The sequence below is a fragment of the Scyliorhinus canicula genome, chromosome 15 (genome assembly GCF_902713615.1).
Source record: "Scyliorhinus canicula chromosome 15, sScyCan1.1, whole genome shotgun sequence".
Lineage (NCBI taxonomy): Eukaryota > Metazoa > Chordata > Chondrichthyes > Carcharhiniformes > Scyliorhinidae > Scyliorhinus > Scyliorhinus canicula.
The window spans coordinates 88,977,660-88,993,623 of NC_052160.1; positions in this window are offsets into that span (position 1 = coordinate 88,977,660).

The following is a 15,964-nucleotide window of genomic DNA, read 5'->3' on the forward strand; positions in this document are numbered from 1 at the left end:
TTGCCTCACAAATTTGATTGAATTCTTTGAGGAGGTTACTAAGTGTGTAGATGAAGGTAGAGCAGTTGATGTTGTATACATGGATTTTAGTAAGGCGTTTGATAAGGCCCATGGTCGGCTCATGAAGAAAGTAAGGAGGTGTGGGATAGAGGGAAATTTGGTCAATTGGATAAGTAACTGGCTATCACATAGAAGACAGGGTGGTGGTGGATGGAACATTTTCAGACTGGAGACCAGTTACCAGCGGTGTACCACAGGGATTAGTGCTGGGTCCTCTGCTATTTGTGATTTTTATCAATGACTTGGAGGAGGGGGCTGAAGGGTGGGTCAGTAAATTTGCTGATGAAACCAAGATTGGTGGAGTAGTGGATGAGGTGGAGGGCTGTTGTAGGCTGCAAAGAGACATTGATAGGATGCAGAGCTGGGCCAAAAAATGGCAGATGGAGTTTAACCCTGATAAGTGCGAGGTGATTCATTTTGGTAGAAAAAATTTGAATGCGGCTCACAGGGTCAACGGCAGGGTTCTGAGGAATGTGGAGGAACAGAGAGATCTTGGGGTTCATGTCCACAGATCTCTGAAGGTTGCCACTCAAGTGGATAGAGCCATGAAGAAGGCTTATAGTGTGTTAGCGTTTATTAACAGGGGGCTTGAGATTAAGAGCCGCGGGGTAATGCTGCAACTATACATGACCCTGATGAGACTACATTTGGAGTATTGTGTGCAGTTCTGGTCACCTCATTATCGGAAGGATGTGGAAGCATTGGAAAGGGTGCAAAGGAGATTTACCAGGATGCTGCCTGGTTTGCAGGAGAGGTCTTATGAGGAAAGGTTGAAGGAGCTTTTCTTTATGGAGCGGAGGAGGATGAGAGGCGACTTAATAGAGGTTTATAAGATGATGAGGGGGATATATAGAGTGGATGTTCAGAGACAATTTCCTCGGGTGGATGTAGCTGTTACAAGGGGGCATAACTATAAGATTCAGGGTGGGAGATAAAGGAGGGATATCCGAGGTAGGTTCTTTACTCAGAGATTGGTTAGGTTGTGGAATGGACTGCCTGCTGTGATAGTGGAGTCGGACACTTTAGGAACTTTCAAGCGGTTATTGGATCGGCACATGGAGCACATCAGAATGACAGGGAGTGGGATAGCTTGATCTTGGTTTCGGACAATGCTCGGCACAACATCGAGGGCCGAAGGGCTTGTTCTGTGCTGTACTGTTCTATGTCTATGTTATGACAATAGAGTGGATGTGGAGAGGGTGCTTCCACTTGTAGGGAAAACTAGAACCAGAGGACACCATCTAAGACTAAAGAGACGATCCTTTAAAACAGAGATGAGGAGGAATTTTTTCAGCCAGAAAGTGGTGAATCTGTTGAACTCTTTGCCGCAGAAGGCCGTGGAGGACAACTCACTGAGTGTCTTTAAGACGGAGATAGATAGGTTCTTGATTAATAAAGGGATCAGGGGTTATGGGGAGATGGCAGGAGAATGGGGATGAGAAAATATCAGCCATGATTGAATGACGGAGCAGACTCGATGGGCCGAGTGACCTAATTCTGCTCCTATGTCTTATGGTCTTATGATTACTTTGCCGTGAGATTTTGGTTGGGATGGAGGGGGCAGAGCATGCGGGGATAATTATATCGGACCATGTGCCCAACTGGCTGGAGGTTTTGTTTGGATCGGGATGAGAGCAGAGGCGGGGGTGGAGGTTTGATTCGGGGTTGTTGGCAGATGGAGGTTTTTGTGACAATGTGCGGGCAGCGATTAAGCAGTAGGGGGAGTTGAATCAGAATGTGGCGGTGTGGGCGGCTATTTTTTGGGAAGCCCTGAAGGAAGTGGCGGAAATTATTTAGTTTAAGGCTCATACGGATAGGGAAAGGAGGGAGGAACATGACTGTCTTGTGAGTGAGATAGTGGAGATAGACAGGGATTATTCGAGGGTGCCCACCGCAGAGGGATTGGCGAGGAGGAAAAAGTCGCAGGGGCAGTTTGACAGGTTGACAAAGGGGAGGGCGGTTGGCCAATTGCGTAGGGCAAGAGGGGTGCAATATGAGTATGGGGAGAAGGCAAGTCGCATGCTGGCACACCAGCTGCAGAGGCAGGCTGCGTCCAAAAAAATATTACAGATGTAGACTGGGACTGGAGATGCGGTGTCGGAGCCGGGAAGATAATCGAGGCATTTAGGGAATACTACTCGGGACTTTATGAGGTGTACCGGAAAAGAGGAGGGGAATATGGGAAGTTTCTGGATGGGCTGGAATTTCCCCAGGTGGAGGAGCAAAGAAGCAGGCTTTGGAGGAACCTCAGGGGCTGTGGGAGTTGCTGGATAGTATCAAGGGTATGAAGTCAGGGTAGGCCCCACAGTCAGATGGCTACCCGGCGGAATTTTGTAAGAAATTTGCGACAGTCATGGCACCTCATCTGTTGGGGGTGTTTAATGAAGCACTGGAGAAGGGGGAGCTCCCAGATACGATGATGCAGGCTGTAATCACGCGAATCCCGAAAAAGGGGAAGGACCCGGTGGAATGTGAGTCATATAGGCCCATATCATTATTGAACATGGATGCGAAAGTATTGGCTAAGTTGTTGGTGGGGAGGGTTAAGGATTGTGTCCCGGGGGTGGTTGCGGAAGATCAAACAGGCTTCGTGAAGGTCAGCCAAGGTGAGAGATCTGTATTTGGAGCAAGGGTTCGCCAGTCTGGAGGAGCTAAGGAAGAGGGTAGAGCTGCTGAGGGGGAGTGAGTTCAGGTATCTGCAGATTAGGGGCTTTGCGCAAAAGATCTGGAGGGGGTTCCCTAGATTGCCGGGATACACCCTGCTGGAGCAACTGCTGCCTCCGAATGTGGGAGGGGAGGGAAGAATTGGGGATATATACAAGTGGTTGGGGGAGCAGGGAGGCAAGCTCCTCCTGTGCAAGAATCAGCCTGATACAGTTTAAGGTTACAGGGTGCATATGATTTGGGTGGGAATGAGTGGGTTCTTTCAGAGGACAGCAGATGAATGAGAGGTGCGGGCGAGGGCCAGTGAATCACGCACACACGTTTTGGGGTTGCGAAAAATTGGGAAGATTTTGGGTGGGAGTATTCACGGTCTTAGCCAGGATAATGGAGGAGGAGGTGGACCCGGACCCTTTGATGGCTATTGGGCTATTGGCTATATTTGGGGTTTAAGAGATCAGGAGCTCATGGAGAGGAAGAAGGCCGATGTCTTGGCCTTCGCCTCTCTGATTGCATGGCTGCGAATTTTACTGGAGTCGTGGTCAGCATCGCCACCGGGGGTAGCAGCTTGTTTGGGTGAACTGTACGACTTCCTGCAGTTGGAGAAGATAAAATATGAGTTAAGGGGCTCTGCAGAGGGATTTGAGAAAATGTGGGGGTGTTGTGACTGTGTTTGAGGAGCTGTTCGTCGCAGTGGGAGGAGGTGGGGGGGAGGGTGAAAAAGGGGAACAAATTGTGCAGACTATAGTTGTTAGCTGGGGAACTTGTTTCTTGGGGCTGTGTTTTTCAAACTATTTATGGGGGAGCCATTTTTACCAGCCATTCAACCTTTGGCACCTACGCCGGCTGACCTTTGCGACCCACCGTTTTCCCTAACCTAGTTTGCTGCTGCCAAAATGGAGGAATTGCAATCACGTCCAAGCACGTTATGTCGATTTCTGAGGGGCATGACCTGCTCTCTGCCTCCCTTCAGGCAGGAACATTACATTAAGCTTAAATAAAACCTTCTACTGCGTCTCCGATTGCGCAAATTCATGCCCAACAACCGGCTTTTAACAATGCCAGCTGCGGGAAGGGGGTAGCAAGGACGGTGTCGAGGGTGATAGCATCCAGGGTCAAGCCTGGCTGGGGACTCGCAATATTTGGGGTTGCAGTGGAGCCGGGAGTGCAGGAGGCGAAAGAGGCCGGTGTTCTGGCCTTTGCGTCCCTAGTAGAGGATTCTTCTTCAGTGGAAGAATGCGAGGCCCCCAAGCGTGGAGGCCTGGGTCAACGGTATGGCGGGCTTCATCAAATTGGAGAGGCTTCGGTGGGTTGGGTTGAAGGGGCGTGTACACGTGTTCTTTGGTTATGACGGGTGTTAATCTCTTTCTTCTTTTTGTATTTAATGGGGGGGGGGGGGGGTTTGTTCTTTTTTGTTTTTCTTACCTGTTAATTATTTTTTAATTAATATTTTCTGTTATTGATATTTTGTGAAAATCTGAATAAAAATTATTTTAAAAAAGCAATGCCGGCTGCCAGTGGCATTCAAAATGACGGCCGCGACCATATAAAAAAGTGCTGGCGCAACAATTCGGGCGCACTGTGCATGCATGCCCACTCATTGGAGCGCATTCGCAGAATCAGGGTAGTTCCAGTCCCTGACGCCCCGATTGCGGCACGGAGGCTCGGAGAATCCGGTCCCTTAGTCACAGAAACTGAGAATTCTACCCCAGGACCGGGATTCTCCCCTACCTGGCGGGGCGGGGGTCCCGGCGTGTCGGAGTGGCGTGAACCACTCCGGCGTCGGGCCGCCCCAACGGTGCGGAATTCTCCGCACCTTTATGGGCCAAGCCCTCACATTGAGGGGCTAGGCCCGCGCCGGAGTGGTTCCCACTCCGCCGGCTGGCGCGAATGGCCTTTGGCGCCATGCCAGCTGGGGCCGAAAGGACTTCGCCGGCCGGCGTAAGTCCGTGCATGCGCCGGAGCATCAGCGGCTCCTGATGTCATACCGGCGCATGCGCAGGGGAGGGGGTCTCTTCCGCCTCCGCCATGGTGAAGGCCATGGCGGGGGGGGGGGAAGAAAAAGAGTGCCCCCACGGCACAGGCCCGCCGGCCGATCGGTGGGCCCCGATCGCGGGCCAGGCCACCGTGGGGGCACCCCCTGGGGTCAAATTGTCCGGCGCGCCCCCCCCCCCCCCCCCCAGGACCCTGGAGCCCGCCCGCGCCGCCAATCCCGTCGGTCAGGTAGGTGGTTTAAACCACGCCGGCGGGAGAGGCCTGTCAGCCGCTGGACTTCGGCCCATCGCGGGCCGGAGAATCGCCGCGGTGGGCCCGCTGACCGGCATGGGGGGCCTGCCGAACCAGCGCGGTGCATTTCCCGCCCCCGCCGAATCTCGGGGGACAGAGAATTCGGGACATGGCGGGGGCGAGATTGACACCAGCCCCGGGCGATTCTCCAACCCTCGGGGATCAGAGAATTCTGCCCCATATTTCCCGGAGGGCACGGGAAAGCCAATGGTTCCTAATCCTTGACTTCCGCTGGGGTTATAACAAGCACTCACTCCTATCCCAGTGTAAACTAATTGTGGTGTCTATACAACATTGTGTTGGTCTGGATTGTAATTGACTATAGAATTTGACTGCAGTTCCCCTAGTAGTAAACTCACTATAAACAGACTGGGAGATGAACTTGGACCTCCTATCATGTGCCCTTAGAGAGTGCCAAAGAGTTGACATTAAGGCAGTTTAATTAGAATGACTGTTCATGTTCACTGACACAAAGTAGAATGATACCACTTGCCGGTGACAGAGGCTCTCTGATCTCTTGTGGGTGATGTTTCTCCTTGACAGGTCGATGGTCTCCCGCTTTTGAAGATTCTGTTTGTATTCTCTTTGAAGTTCCTGAGGAAGACACAGGAAAAGCTATCATTAACTGAAATACTCTCAAACAATTTCAAAGATATTGAGCCAATGTCCCTGATCCCACCCACAGAGATCACAGCGAGCAGGGAAATCTGACCCATTCTCATTTCATAAACAGTAAGAATTTGGTACCTTTTTCCAACATGCTCAATCACACTGGGTTTCTTCTCGAAGATATGGCCTGTGGAGTTCTCCCAAGGGATTAATAGGACCTGCAGGAATCCAGTGTAGGCCCCCTCCCTCTGAAAATCTTACCCAGTTCTATGAAAGTGGGGAGTCAAGAGCAGGTATGTTTACTGTGTCCTTCTGGAACACCATTCCATGTGACCAAATCTCCTCTCCCGATCCATTAATTACCCATAGATGACATCAAACCTGAATGTGTATTCCATTAATTTCATAGTTCACTAATGCATATTTTATTAACCCAATAGTTTATCAGTCTGAATCCTGCCACCCCATATTTCCCTTTTTGAAGTTTATTGCTGCCACTACACTGTCTGTATCCTCTTAACCCACAAGTAATCTTTTATCCCACAATTCCACAGTGGTAATTGTTGATCCCACAATTCCCATGTGGTAACTGTTTAACCCAAAATTCACCTACAGTAATTGTTTATCCCACAAATCCCCTGCGGTAATTGTCTATCCCGCAATTCCCCTGCGGTAATTGTTGAACCCACAATTCCCCTGCGGTAATTGTTGAACCCACAATTCCCCTGCGGTAATTGTTGAACCCACAATTCCCCTGCGGTAATTGTTGAACCCACAATTCCCCTGCGGTAATTGTTTATCCCGCAGTTCACCTGCGGTAATTGTTGAACCCACAATTCACCTGCGGTAATTGTTGAACCCACAATTTCCCTGCGATGACTGTTTATCCCACAATTTCCCTGCAGTAATTGTTTATCCCGCAATTCACCTACGGTAATTCTTTATCCCACTATTCACCTGCGGTAATTGGTTATCCCATAATTCACCTGCGGTAATTGTTTATCCCACAATTCCCTTGAGGTAATTGTTTATCCCGCAATTCACCAGTGGTAATTGATGTGTTAGGCAGGTTGGTTCGATGTGGACTGCACGCGATGCAGGGAATTTAGAAACAGATGTCTAACACTTGAGAAGTTCCAACATTGTTTTATTCAACGATAGAACTGATAAACATATTCAGCTGTGGGTCGACACTGTACTGAACTGACTGGAGACCTAGTACCAGCCTGACCAGACTTACTAGCTACCGCTTGGTGTTTGCACTGGCTAGCTCATGGACTCTGACTGTCTCAGTGGCTGGGTCCAGAGAGAGCGGGAAAACTAGTGTCCTCTGGTTTTATAGTGGTAGTGTCCTGTCTGGTGATTGGCTGCGCTGTGTTGTATGCTTACTGGTCATCCTGTTTGTCAATCACTGCCTGTCCGCAAGGGTAATTGTTTATACCAGAATTCCCAGTGATAATCGTTTATCCTGCAATTCCATAGCGGTAATTCTTTAATCATCAACTCCCTAGCGGCCATTATTTGTCTCACAATTTCCCTGCGATAATTGTTTATCCTACAATTCCATCGCAGTAATTGTTTATCCCAAAATTAACCTGCAGAAATGTTTATTCCACAATTCACCTGTTGTAATTGTTTATCCCACAATTCATCTGTTGTAATTGTTTATCCCAAAATTCACCTGTGGTAATGTTATCCCTCAATTCACCTGCGATAATTGTTTATCCCACAATTCCCCTGCGGTAATTGTTTATCCCACAATTCACCTGTTGTAATTGTTTATCCCAAAATTCACCTGTGGTAATGTTATCCCTCAATTCACCTGCGGTAATTGTTTATCCCACAATTCCCCTGCGGTAATTATTTATCCCACAGTTCACCTGCAGTAATTGTTTATCCCACAATTCACCTGCAGTAATTGTTTATCCCGAAGTTCACCTGCGGACGCTGTAAATCCCAAAATTAACCTGAGGTAATTGTTTATTCCACAATTCGCTCCCAGTAATTGTTCATCACACAATTTACCTGCGCTAATTATTTATCCCACAATTCATCTGCAGTAATTGTTTATGCCACAAGTCACCTCCAGAAATTACTTATCCCACAATTCACCTGCCTGCAGAAATTATTTATCCCACAATTCACCTGCATTAGTTGTTTAATCCACAATTCCGCTGCCATAATTGTTTATCCCACAAATCCCCTGTGGTAATTGTTTATTCCACAATACCCCTGCGATAATTGTTTATTCCACAATTCCCCTGCGATAATTGTTTATTCCACAAATCCCCTGCGATAATTGTTTATTCAACAATTCCCCTGCGATAATTGTTTATTCCACAAATCCCCTGTGGTAATTGTTTATTCCACAATTCCCCTGCGATAATTGTTTATTCCACAAATCCCCTGCGATAATTGTTTATTCCACAAATCCCCTGCGGTAATTGTTTATCCCACAAATCCCCTGTGGTAATTGTTTATCCCACAATTCACCTGCGATAATTGTTTATCCCACAATTCCCCTGCGGTAATTGTTTATCCCACAAACCCCTGTGGTAATTGTTTATTCCACAATTCACCTGCGGTAATTGTTTAACCCACAATTCACCTGCGATAATTGTTTATCCCACAATTGCCCTGCGGTAATTGTTTATCCCACAAACCCCTGCGGTAATTGTTTATCCCACAATTCCACAGTGGTCATTGCTTATCCCACAATTGCCCTGTGGTAATTGTTTATCCCACAATTCGCCTCTGGTAATTGTATATCCCACAATTCACCTGCGGCAATTGTTTATTCCACAAATCCCCTGCGATAATTGTTTATTCCACAATTCCCCTGCAGTAATTATTTATCCCAAAATTCACCTGTGGTAATTGTTTATCCCACAATTTCCCTGTAGTAATTATTTATCCCACAATTCCCCTGCCTGCAGAAATTATTTATCCCACAATTCACCTGCATTAGTTGTTTAATCCACAATTCCGCTGCCATAATTGTTTATCCCACAAATCCCCGGTGGTAATTGTTTATTCCACAATTCCCCTGCGATAATTGTTTATTCCACAATTCCCCTGCGATAATTGTTTATTCCACAAATCCCCTGCGATAATTGTTTATTCCACAATTCCCCCGCGATAATTGTTTATTCCACAAATCCCCTGTGGTAATTGTTTATTCCACAATTCCACTGCGATAATTGTTTATTCAACAAATCCCCTGCGATAATTGTTTATGCCACAAATCCCCTGCGATAATTGTTTATTCCACATTCCCCTGCGGTAATTGTTTATCCCACAAATCCCCTGTGGTAATTGTTTATCTCACAATTCACCTGTGATAATTGTTTATCCCACAATTCCCCTGCGGTAATTGTTTATCCCACAAACCCCTGTGGTAATTGTTTATTCCACAATTCACCTGCGATAATTGTTTATCCCACAATTCCCTTGCGGTAATTGTTTATCCCACAAACCCCTGTGGTAATTGTTTATCCCACAATTCCCTTGCGGTAATTGTTTATCCCACAAACCCCTGCGGTGATTGTTTATCCCACAATTCCACAGTGGTCATTGCTTATCCCACAATTGCCCTGTGGTAATTGTTTATCCCACAATTCGCCTCTGGTAATTGCATATCCCACAATTCACCTGCGGTCATTGTTTATCCTACAATTCACCTGTTTATCGCACAATTCCATAGTGGTCATTATTTATCCCAAAATTCCCTCGCAGTAATTGTTTATCCCACAGTTCCCCTGAGGTAATTGCTTATTCCATAATTCACCTGTGGCAATTGTTTATAGCACAATTCTGCAGTGGTAATAGTTTATACAAGAGTTCTCAGTGATAATTGTTTATCCAGCAATTCCCCAGTGATAATCGTTTATCCTGCAATTCCACAGCGGTAATTGTTTATCCATCAACTCCCTAACGGCCATTATTTATCTCACAATTTCCCTGCGACAGTTGTTTATCCAGCAATTCCCTCGCGGTAATCGTCAATCCCAAAATTCACCTGCGGTAATGTTTATCCCAAAATTCACCTGTGGTAATGTTATCCCACAATGCACATGTGGTAGTTGTTTATCCCAAAATTCATCTGCGGGAATTGTTTATCCCACAATTAACCTATGCTAATTGTTTAGTCCAAAATTCACCTGTGGTAATGTTATCCCGCAATTTACCTGTGGTAATTGTTTAACCCACAATTCACCTGCGGTAATTGTTTAACCCACAATTCACCTGCAGTAATTGTTTAACCCACAATTCACCTACGGTGTTTGTTTATCCCACAATTCACCTGTATTAATTATTTATCCCACAATTCACCTGTGGTGTTTGTTTATCCCACAATTCACCTGTATTAATTATTTATCCCACAATTCACCTGCGGATGTTGTTTATCCCAAAATTCACCTGCGGTTATTGTTTAACCCACAATTCACCTGCGGTAATTGTTTAACCCACAATTCACCTGCAGTAATTGTTTAACCCACAATTCACCTATGGTGTTTGTTTATCCCACAATTCACCTGTATTAATTATTCATCCCACAATTCACCTGCGGATGTTGTTTATCCCAAAATTCACCTGTGGTAATTGTTTATCCCACAATTTCCCTGGAGTAATTGTTTATTCCACAATTCACCTGCGGTAATGTTGATACAACAAATCACCTGCCGTAATTATTTCTCCTGCCATTCTCAATGGTAATTGTTTACCCCACAATTCCACAGCTGTATTTTTTCATCCCACACTTACACTGCGGTATTGTTTATCCCGCAATTCACCTGTGTTAATGTTTATCCCACAATTCCCCGGCAGTAATTGTTTATTCCACAATTCACTTACGGTAATTGTTCATCTGATGATTCACCTGTGTTAATTATTTATCCCACAATTCCCCTGCCTACAGAAATTTTTATCCCACAAATCATCTGCATTATTGTTTGCCCCACAAGTCACCTGCGGTAATTGTTTGTCCCTCAATTCACCTGCGGACGTTATTTATCCCACAATTCCCCTGCGATAATTGTTTATCCCACAATTCCCCTGCGATAATTGTTTATCCCACAAACCCCCTGTGGTAATTGTTTATCTCACAATTCACCTGAGGTAATTGTTTATCCCACAATTCCCCTGCGATAATTGTTTATCCCACAAATCCCCCGTGGTAATTGTTTATCCCACAATTCCCCAGCGATAATTGTTTATACCAAAATCCCCTGCAGTAATTGTTTATCCCACAATTCCCGTGCGGTAATTGTTTATCCCACAATTCCCCTGCGGTAATAGTTTAATCCACAAACCCCTGTGGTAATTGTTTATCCCACAATTCCACAGTGGTCATTGCTTATCCCACAATTGCCCTGTGGTAATTGTTTATCCCACAATTTGCCTCTGGTAATTGTATATCCCACAACTCGCCTGCGGCAATTGTTTATCCCACGATTCACCTGCGGTCATTGTTTATCCTACAATTCACCTGTTTATCGCATAATTCCACAGTGGTCATTATTTATCCCAAAATTCCCTCGCAGTAATTGTTTATCCCACAGTTCCCCTGAGGTAATTGTTTATTCCATAATTCACCTGTGGCAATTGTTTATAGCACAATTCTGCAGTGGTAATAGTTTATACCAGAGTTCTCAGTGATAATTGTTTATCCACCAATTCCCCAGTGATAATCGTTTATCCTGCAATTCCATAGCGGTAATTGTTTATCCATCAACTCCCTAATGGCCATTATTTATCTCACAATTTCCCTGCGACAGTTGTTTATCCAGCAATTCCCAAAATTCACCTGCGGTAATGTTTAACTCCCAAAATTCACCTGTGGTAATGTTATCCCACAATGCACATGTGGTAGTTGTTTATCCCAAAATTCATCTGCGGTAATTGTTTATCCCACAATTCACCTGCAGTAATTGTTTAGTCCAAAATTCACCTGTGGTAATGTTATCCCGCAATTCACCTGCGTTAATTGTTTAACCCACAATTCACCTGCGGTAATTGTTTAACCCACAATTCACCTGCGGTGTTTGTTTATCCCACAATTTACCTGTATTAATTATTTATCCCACAATTCACCTGCGGATGTTGTTTATCCCAAAATTCACCTGCGGTAATTGTTTAACCCACAATTCACCTGCGGTGTTTGTTTATCCCACAATTTCCCTGGAGTAATTGTTTATTCCACAATTCACCTGCGGTAATGTTGATACAACAAATCACCTGGCGTAATTATTACTCCTGCCATTCTCAATGGTAATTGTTTACCCCACAATTCACCAGCTGTATTTTTTCATCCCACACTTACACTGTGGTATTGTTCATCCCGCAATTCACCTGCAGTAATTATTAATCCCATAATTCATTTGTGGTCATTGTTAAACCCACAATTTGCTTGCGGAAATTGTTTATCCCACAAATCACCTGTTGTAATTGCGTATCCGACAATTCACCTGCGGTAATGGTTTCTCCTGCGATAATTGTTTATCCCACAAATCCCCTGTGGTAATTCTTTATCCCACTATTCACCTGCGGTAATTGTTTATCCCACAATCCACCTGCGGTAATTGTTCAACCCACAATTCCCCTGCGATAATTGTTTATTCCACAAACCTCTGTGGTAATTGTTTATCCCACAATTCCACAGTGGTCATTGTTTAGCCCACAATTACCTAGCAGTAATTGTTTATCCCACAGTTCCACTGAGGTAATTGTTTATTCACCAGTGGCAATAGTTTTTTGCACAATTCTGCAGTGGTAATAGTTTATACCAGAGTTCTCTGTGATAATCGTTTATCACTGGGCTGGAGGGGCTGGTTTAGCTCACAAGGCTAAATCGCTGGCTTTTAAAGCCGACCAAGCAGGCCAGCAGCACGGTTCGATTCCCGTACCAGCCTCCCCGGACAGGCGCCGGAATGTGGCGACTAGGGGCTTTTCACAGTAACTTCATTGAAGCCTACTCGTGACAATAAGCGATTTTCATTTTTTCATTCATTTTCGTTTATCCTGCAATTCCGTAGCGGTAATTGCTTATCCATCAACTCCCTAACGGCCATTATTTATCCCACAATTTCCCTGCAACAATTGTTTATCCCACAAATCACCTGCCGTAATTATTTCTCCTGCCATTCTCAATGGTAATTGTTTACCCCACAATTCCCCAGCTGTATTTTTTCATCCCACACTTACACTGCGGTATTGTTTATCCCGCAATTCACCTGTGATAATGTTTATCCCACAATTCCCCTGATGTAATCATTTATCCCACAATTCTCCGGCAGTAATTATTTATTCCACAATTCACTTGCGGTAATTGTTCATCACACGATTCACCTGTGCTAATTATTTATCCCACAATTCGCCTGCCTACAGAAATTGTTTATCCCACAAATCATCTGCATTATTGTTTGCCCCACAAGTCACCTGTGGTAATTGTTTATCCCACAATTCCCCTGCGATAATTGTTTATCCCACAAATCCCCTGTGGTAATTGTTTATCCCACAATTCCCCTGCGATAATTGTTTATCCCACAATTCCCCTGCGATAATTGTTTATCCCACAAATCCCCTGTGGTAATTGTTTAACCCACAATTCACCTGTGGTAATTGTTTAACCCACAATTCACCTGCGGTAATTGTTTAACCCACAATCCTCCTGCGGTAATTGTTTATCCCACAAACCCCTGTGGTAATTGTTTATGCCACATATCCCCTGCGATAATTGTTTATCCCACAATTCCCCTGCGATAATTGTTTATCCCACAATTCCCCTGCGATAATTGTTTATCCCACAAATCCCCTGTGGTAATTGTTTAACCCACAATTCACCTGTGGTAATTGTTTAACCCACAATTCACCTGCGGTAATTGTTTAACCCACAATCCTCCTGCGGTAATTGTTTATCCCACAAACCCCTGTGGTAATTGTTTAACCCACAATCCTCCTGCGGTAATTGTTTATCCCACACACCCCTGTGGTAATTGTTTATCCCACAAATCCCCTCTGGTAATTGTTTATCCCACAATTCCCCTGCGATAATTGTTTATCCCACAATTCCCCTGCGATAATTGTTTATCCCACAAATCCCCTGTGGTAATTGTTTAACCCACAAATCCCCTGTGGTAATTGTTTAATCCACAATTCCCCTGCGGTAATTGTTTATCCCACAAACCCCTGTGGTAATTGTTTATCCCACAATTCCTTAGCAGTAATTGTTTATCCCACAGTTCCCATAATTTACCTGTGGCAAATGTTTATCACACAATTCAGCAGTGGTAATAGATTACCAGAATTCCCAGTGATAATTATTTATCCTGCCAATCCCCAGTGATTGCTTAATTGCGCAATTCATCTGCGGTAATTGTTTATCCCTCAATTTATCTGCGGTATTTGTTTATCCCACAATTCACTTGCGGTAATTGTTCATCACACGATTCACCTGCGCTAATTATTTATCCCACAAATCCGCTGAGGAAATTGTTGATCCCACAATTTGTCTGCAGTAAATGTTTATCCCAAAAGTCACTTCCCGAAAATACTTATCCCACAATTCGCCTGAATTAGTTTTATTATCTCACAATTCACCTGCGGTAATTATTTATCCCACAAGTCACCTGCAGTAACTGTTTATCCCACAGTTCACCAGCGGTAGTTGCTTATCCCACAATTGCCCTGTGGTAATTGTTTATCCTACAAATCCCCTGTGGTAATTGTTTATCCCACAATTCACCTGTGGTAATTGTTTAACCCATACATCCCCCGCGATAATTGTTTATCCCTAACTTCCCTTGTGGTAATTGGTTATCCCACAATTCACCTGCTGTAATTGTTTAATCCAAAATCCTCCTGCGGTAATTGTTTAATCCACAATTCCCCTGCAGTAATTGTTTATCCCACAATTCCCCTGCAGTAATTGTTTATCCCACAATTCCCCTGCAGTAATTGTTTAATCCACAATCCTCCTGCGGTAATTGTTTATCCCACAATCCTCCTGCGGTAATTGTTTAATCCACAATTCCTTAGCAATAATTGTTTATCCCACAGTTCCCATAATTTACCTGTGGCAAATGTTTATCACTCAATTCAGCAGTGGTAATAGTTTACCAGAATTCCCAGTGATAATTGTTTATCCAGCAATTCCCCAGTGATAATCGTTTATCCTGCAATTCCATAGCGGTTATTGTTTATCCATCAACTTCCTAACGGCCATTATTTATCTCACAATTTCCCTGCAACATTTGTTTATCCAGCAATTCCCTCGCGGTAATCGTCTATGCCAAACTTCACCTGCGGTAATGTTTAATTGTTTATCCCACAATGCACATGTGGACGTTGTTTATCCCAAAATTCACCTGCGTTAATTGTTATCCCTCAATTCACCTGCGGTAATTGTTTATCCCAAAATTCACCTGCGGTAATTGTTTATCCCACAATTCACCTGCGGGTAATTGTTTAACCCACAATTCCCCTGTTTTAATTGTTTATCCCACAATTCACCTGTTTTAATTGTTTATCCCACAATTCTCCTGCGGACATTGTTTATACCAAAATTCACCTGCGGTAATTGTTTATCCCACAATTTCCCTGTGGTGATTGTTTATCCCACAATTCACTTGCAGTAATTGTTCATCACACGATTCAACTGCGCTAATTATTTAGCCCACAATTCTCCTGCCGAAACCGTTTATCCCATAAATCATGTGCAGTCTTTGTTTATCCCACAAGTCACCTGAAGTAATTGCTTATCCCACAATTCACCTGTGGTATTTGTATAACCAACAATTCACCTGAAGTAATTGTTTATCCCACAATGCCCCTGTGGTAATTGTATAACCAACAATTCACCTGTGGTAGTTGTTTATCCCACAATTCCTTTGCGGAAATTATTTATCCCACAATTCACTTGTGGTAATTGTTTATCCCACAATTCACCTGGGTAACTGTTTGACCCACAATTCCCCTGCGGTAATTGTTTATCCCACAGTTCCCCTGCGGTAATTGTTTATCCCACAGTTCCCCTTAGGTAATTGTTTATCCCACAAACCCCTGTGGTAACTGTTTATAGCAGAATTCCCAGTGATAATCGTTTATCCTGAAATTCTCCAGTGATAATAGTTCATCCTGCAATTCCATAGCAGTTATTGTTAATCCATCAACTCCCTAATGGCCATTATTTATCTCACAATTTCCCTGCAATAATTGTTTATCCTGCAATTCCCTCGCGGTAATCGTCTCTGCCAAAATTCACCTGCGGTAATTGTTTATCCCAGAATCCTCCTGCGGTAATTGTTTATCCCATAATTCACTTGTGGTAATTGTTTATCCCATAAATCAT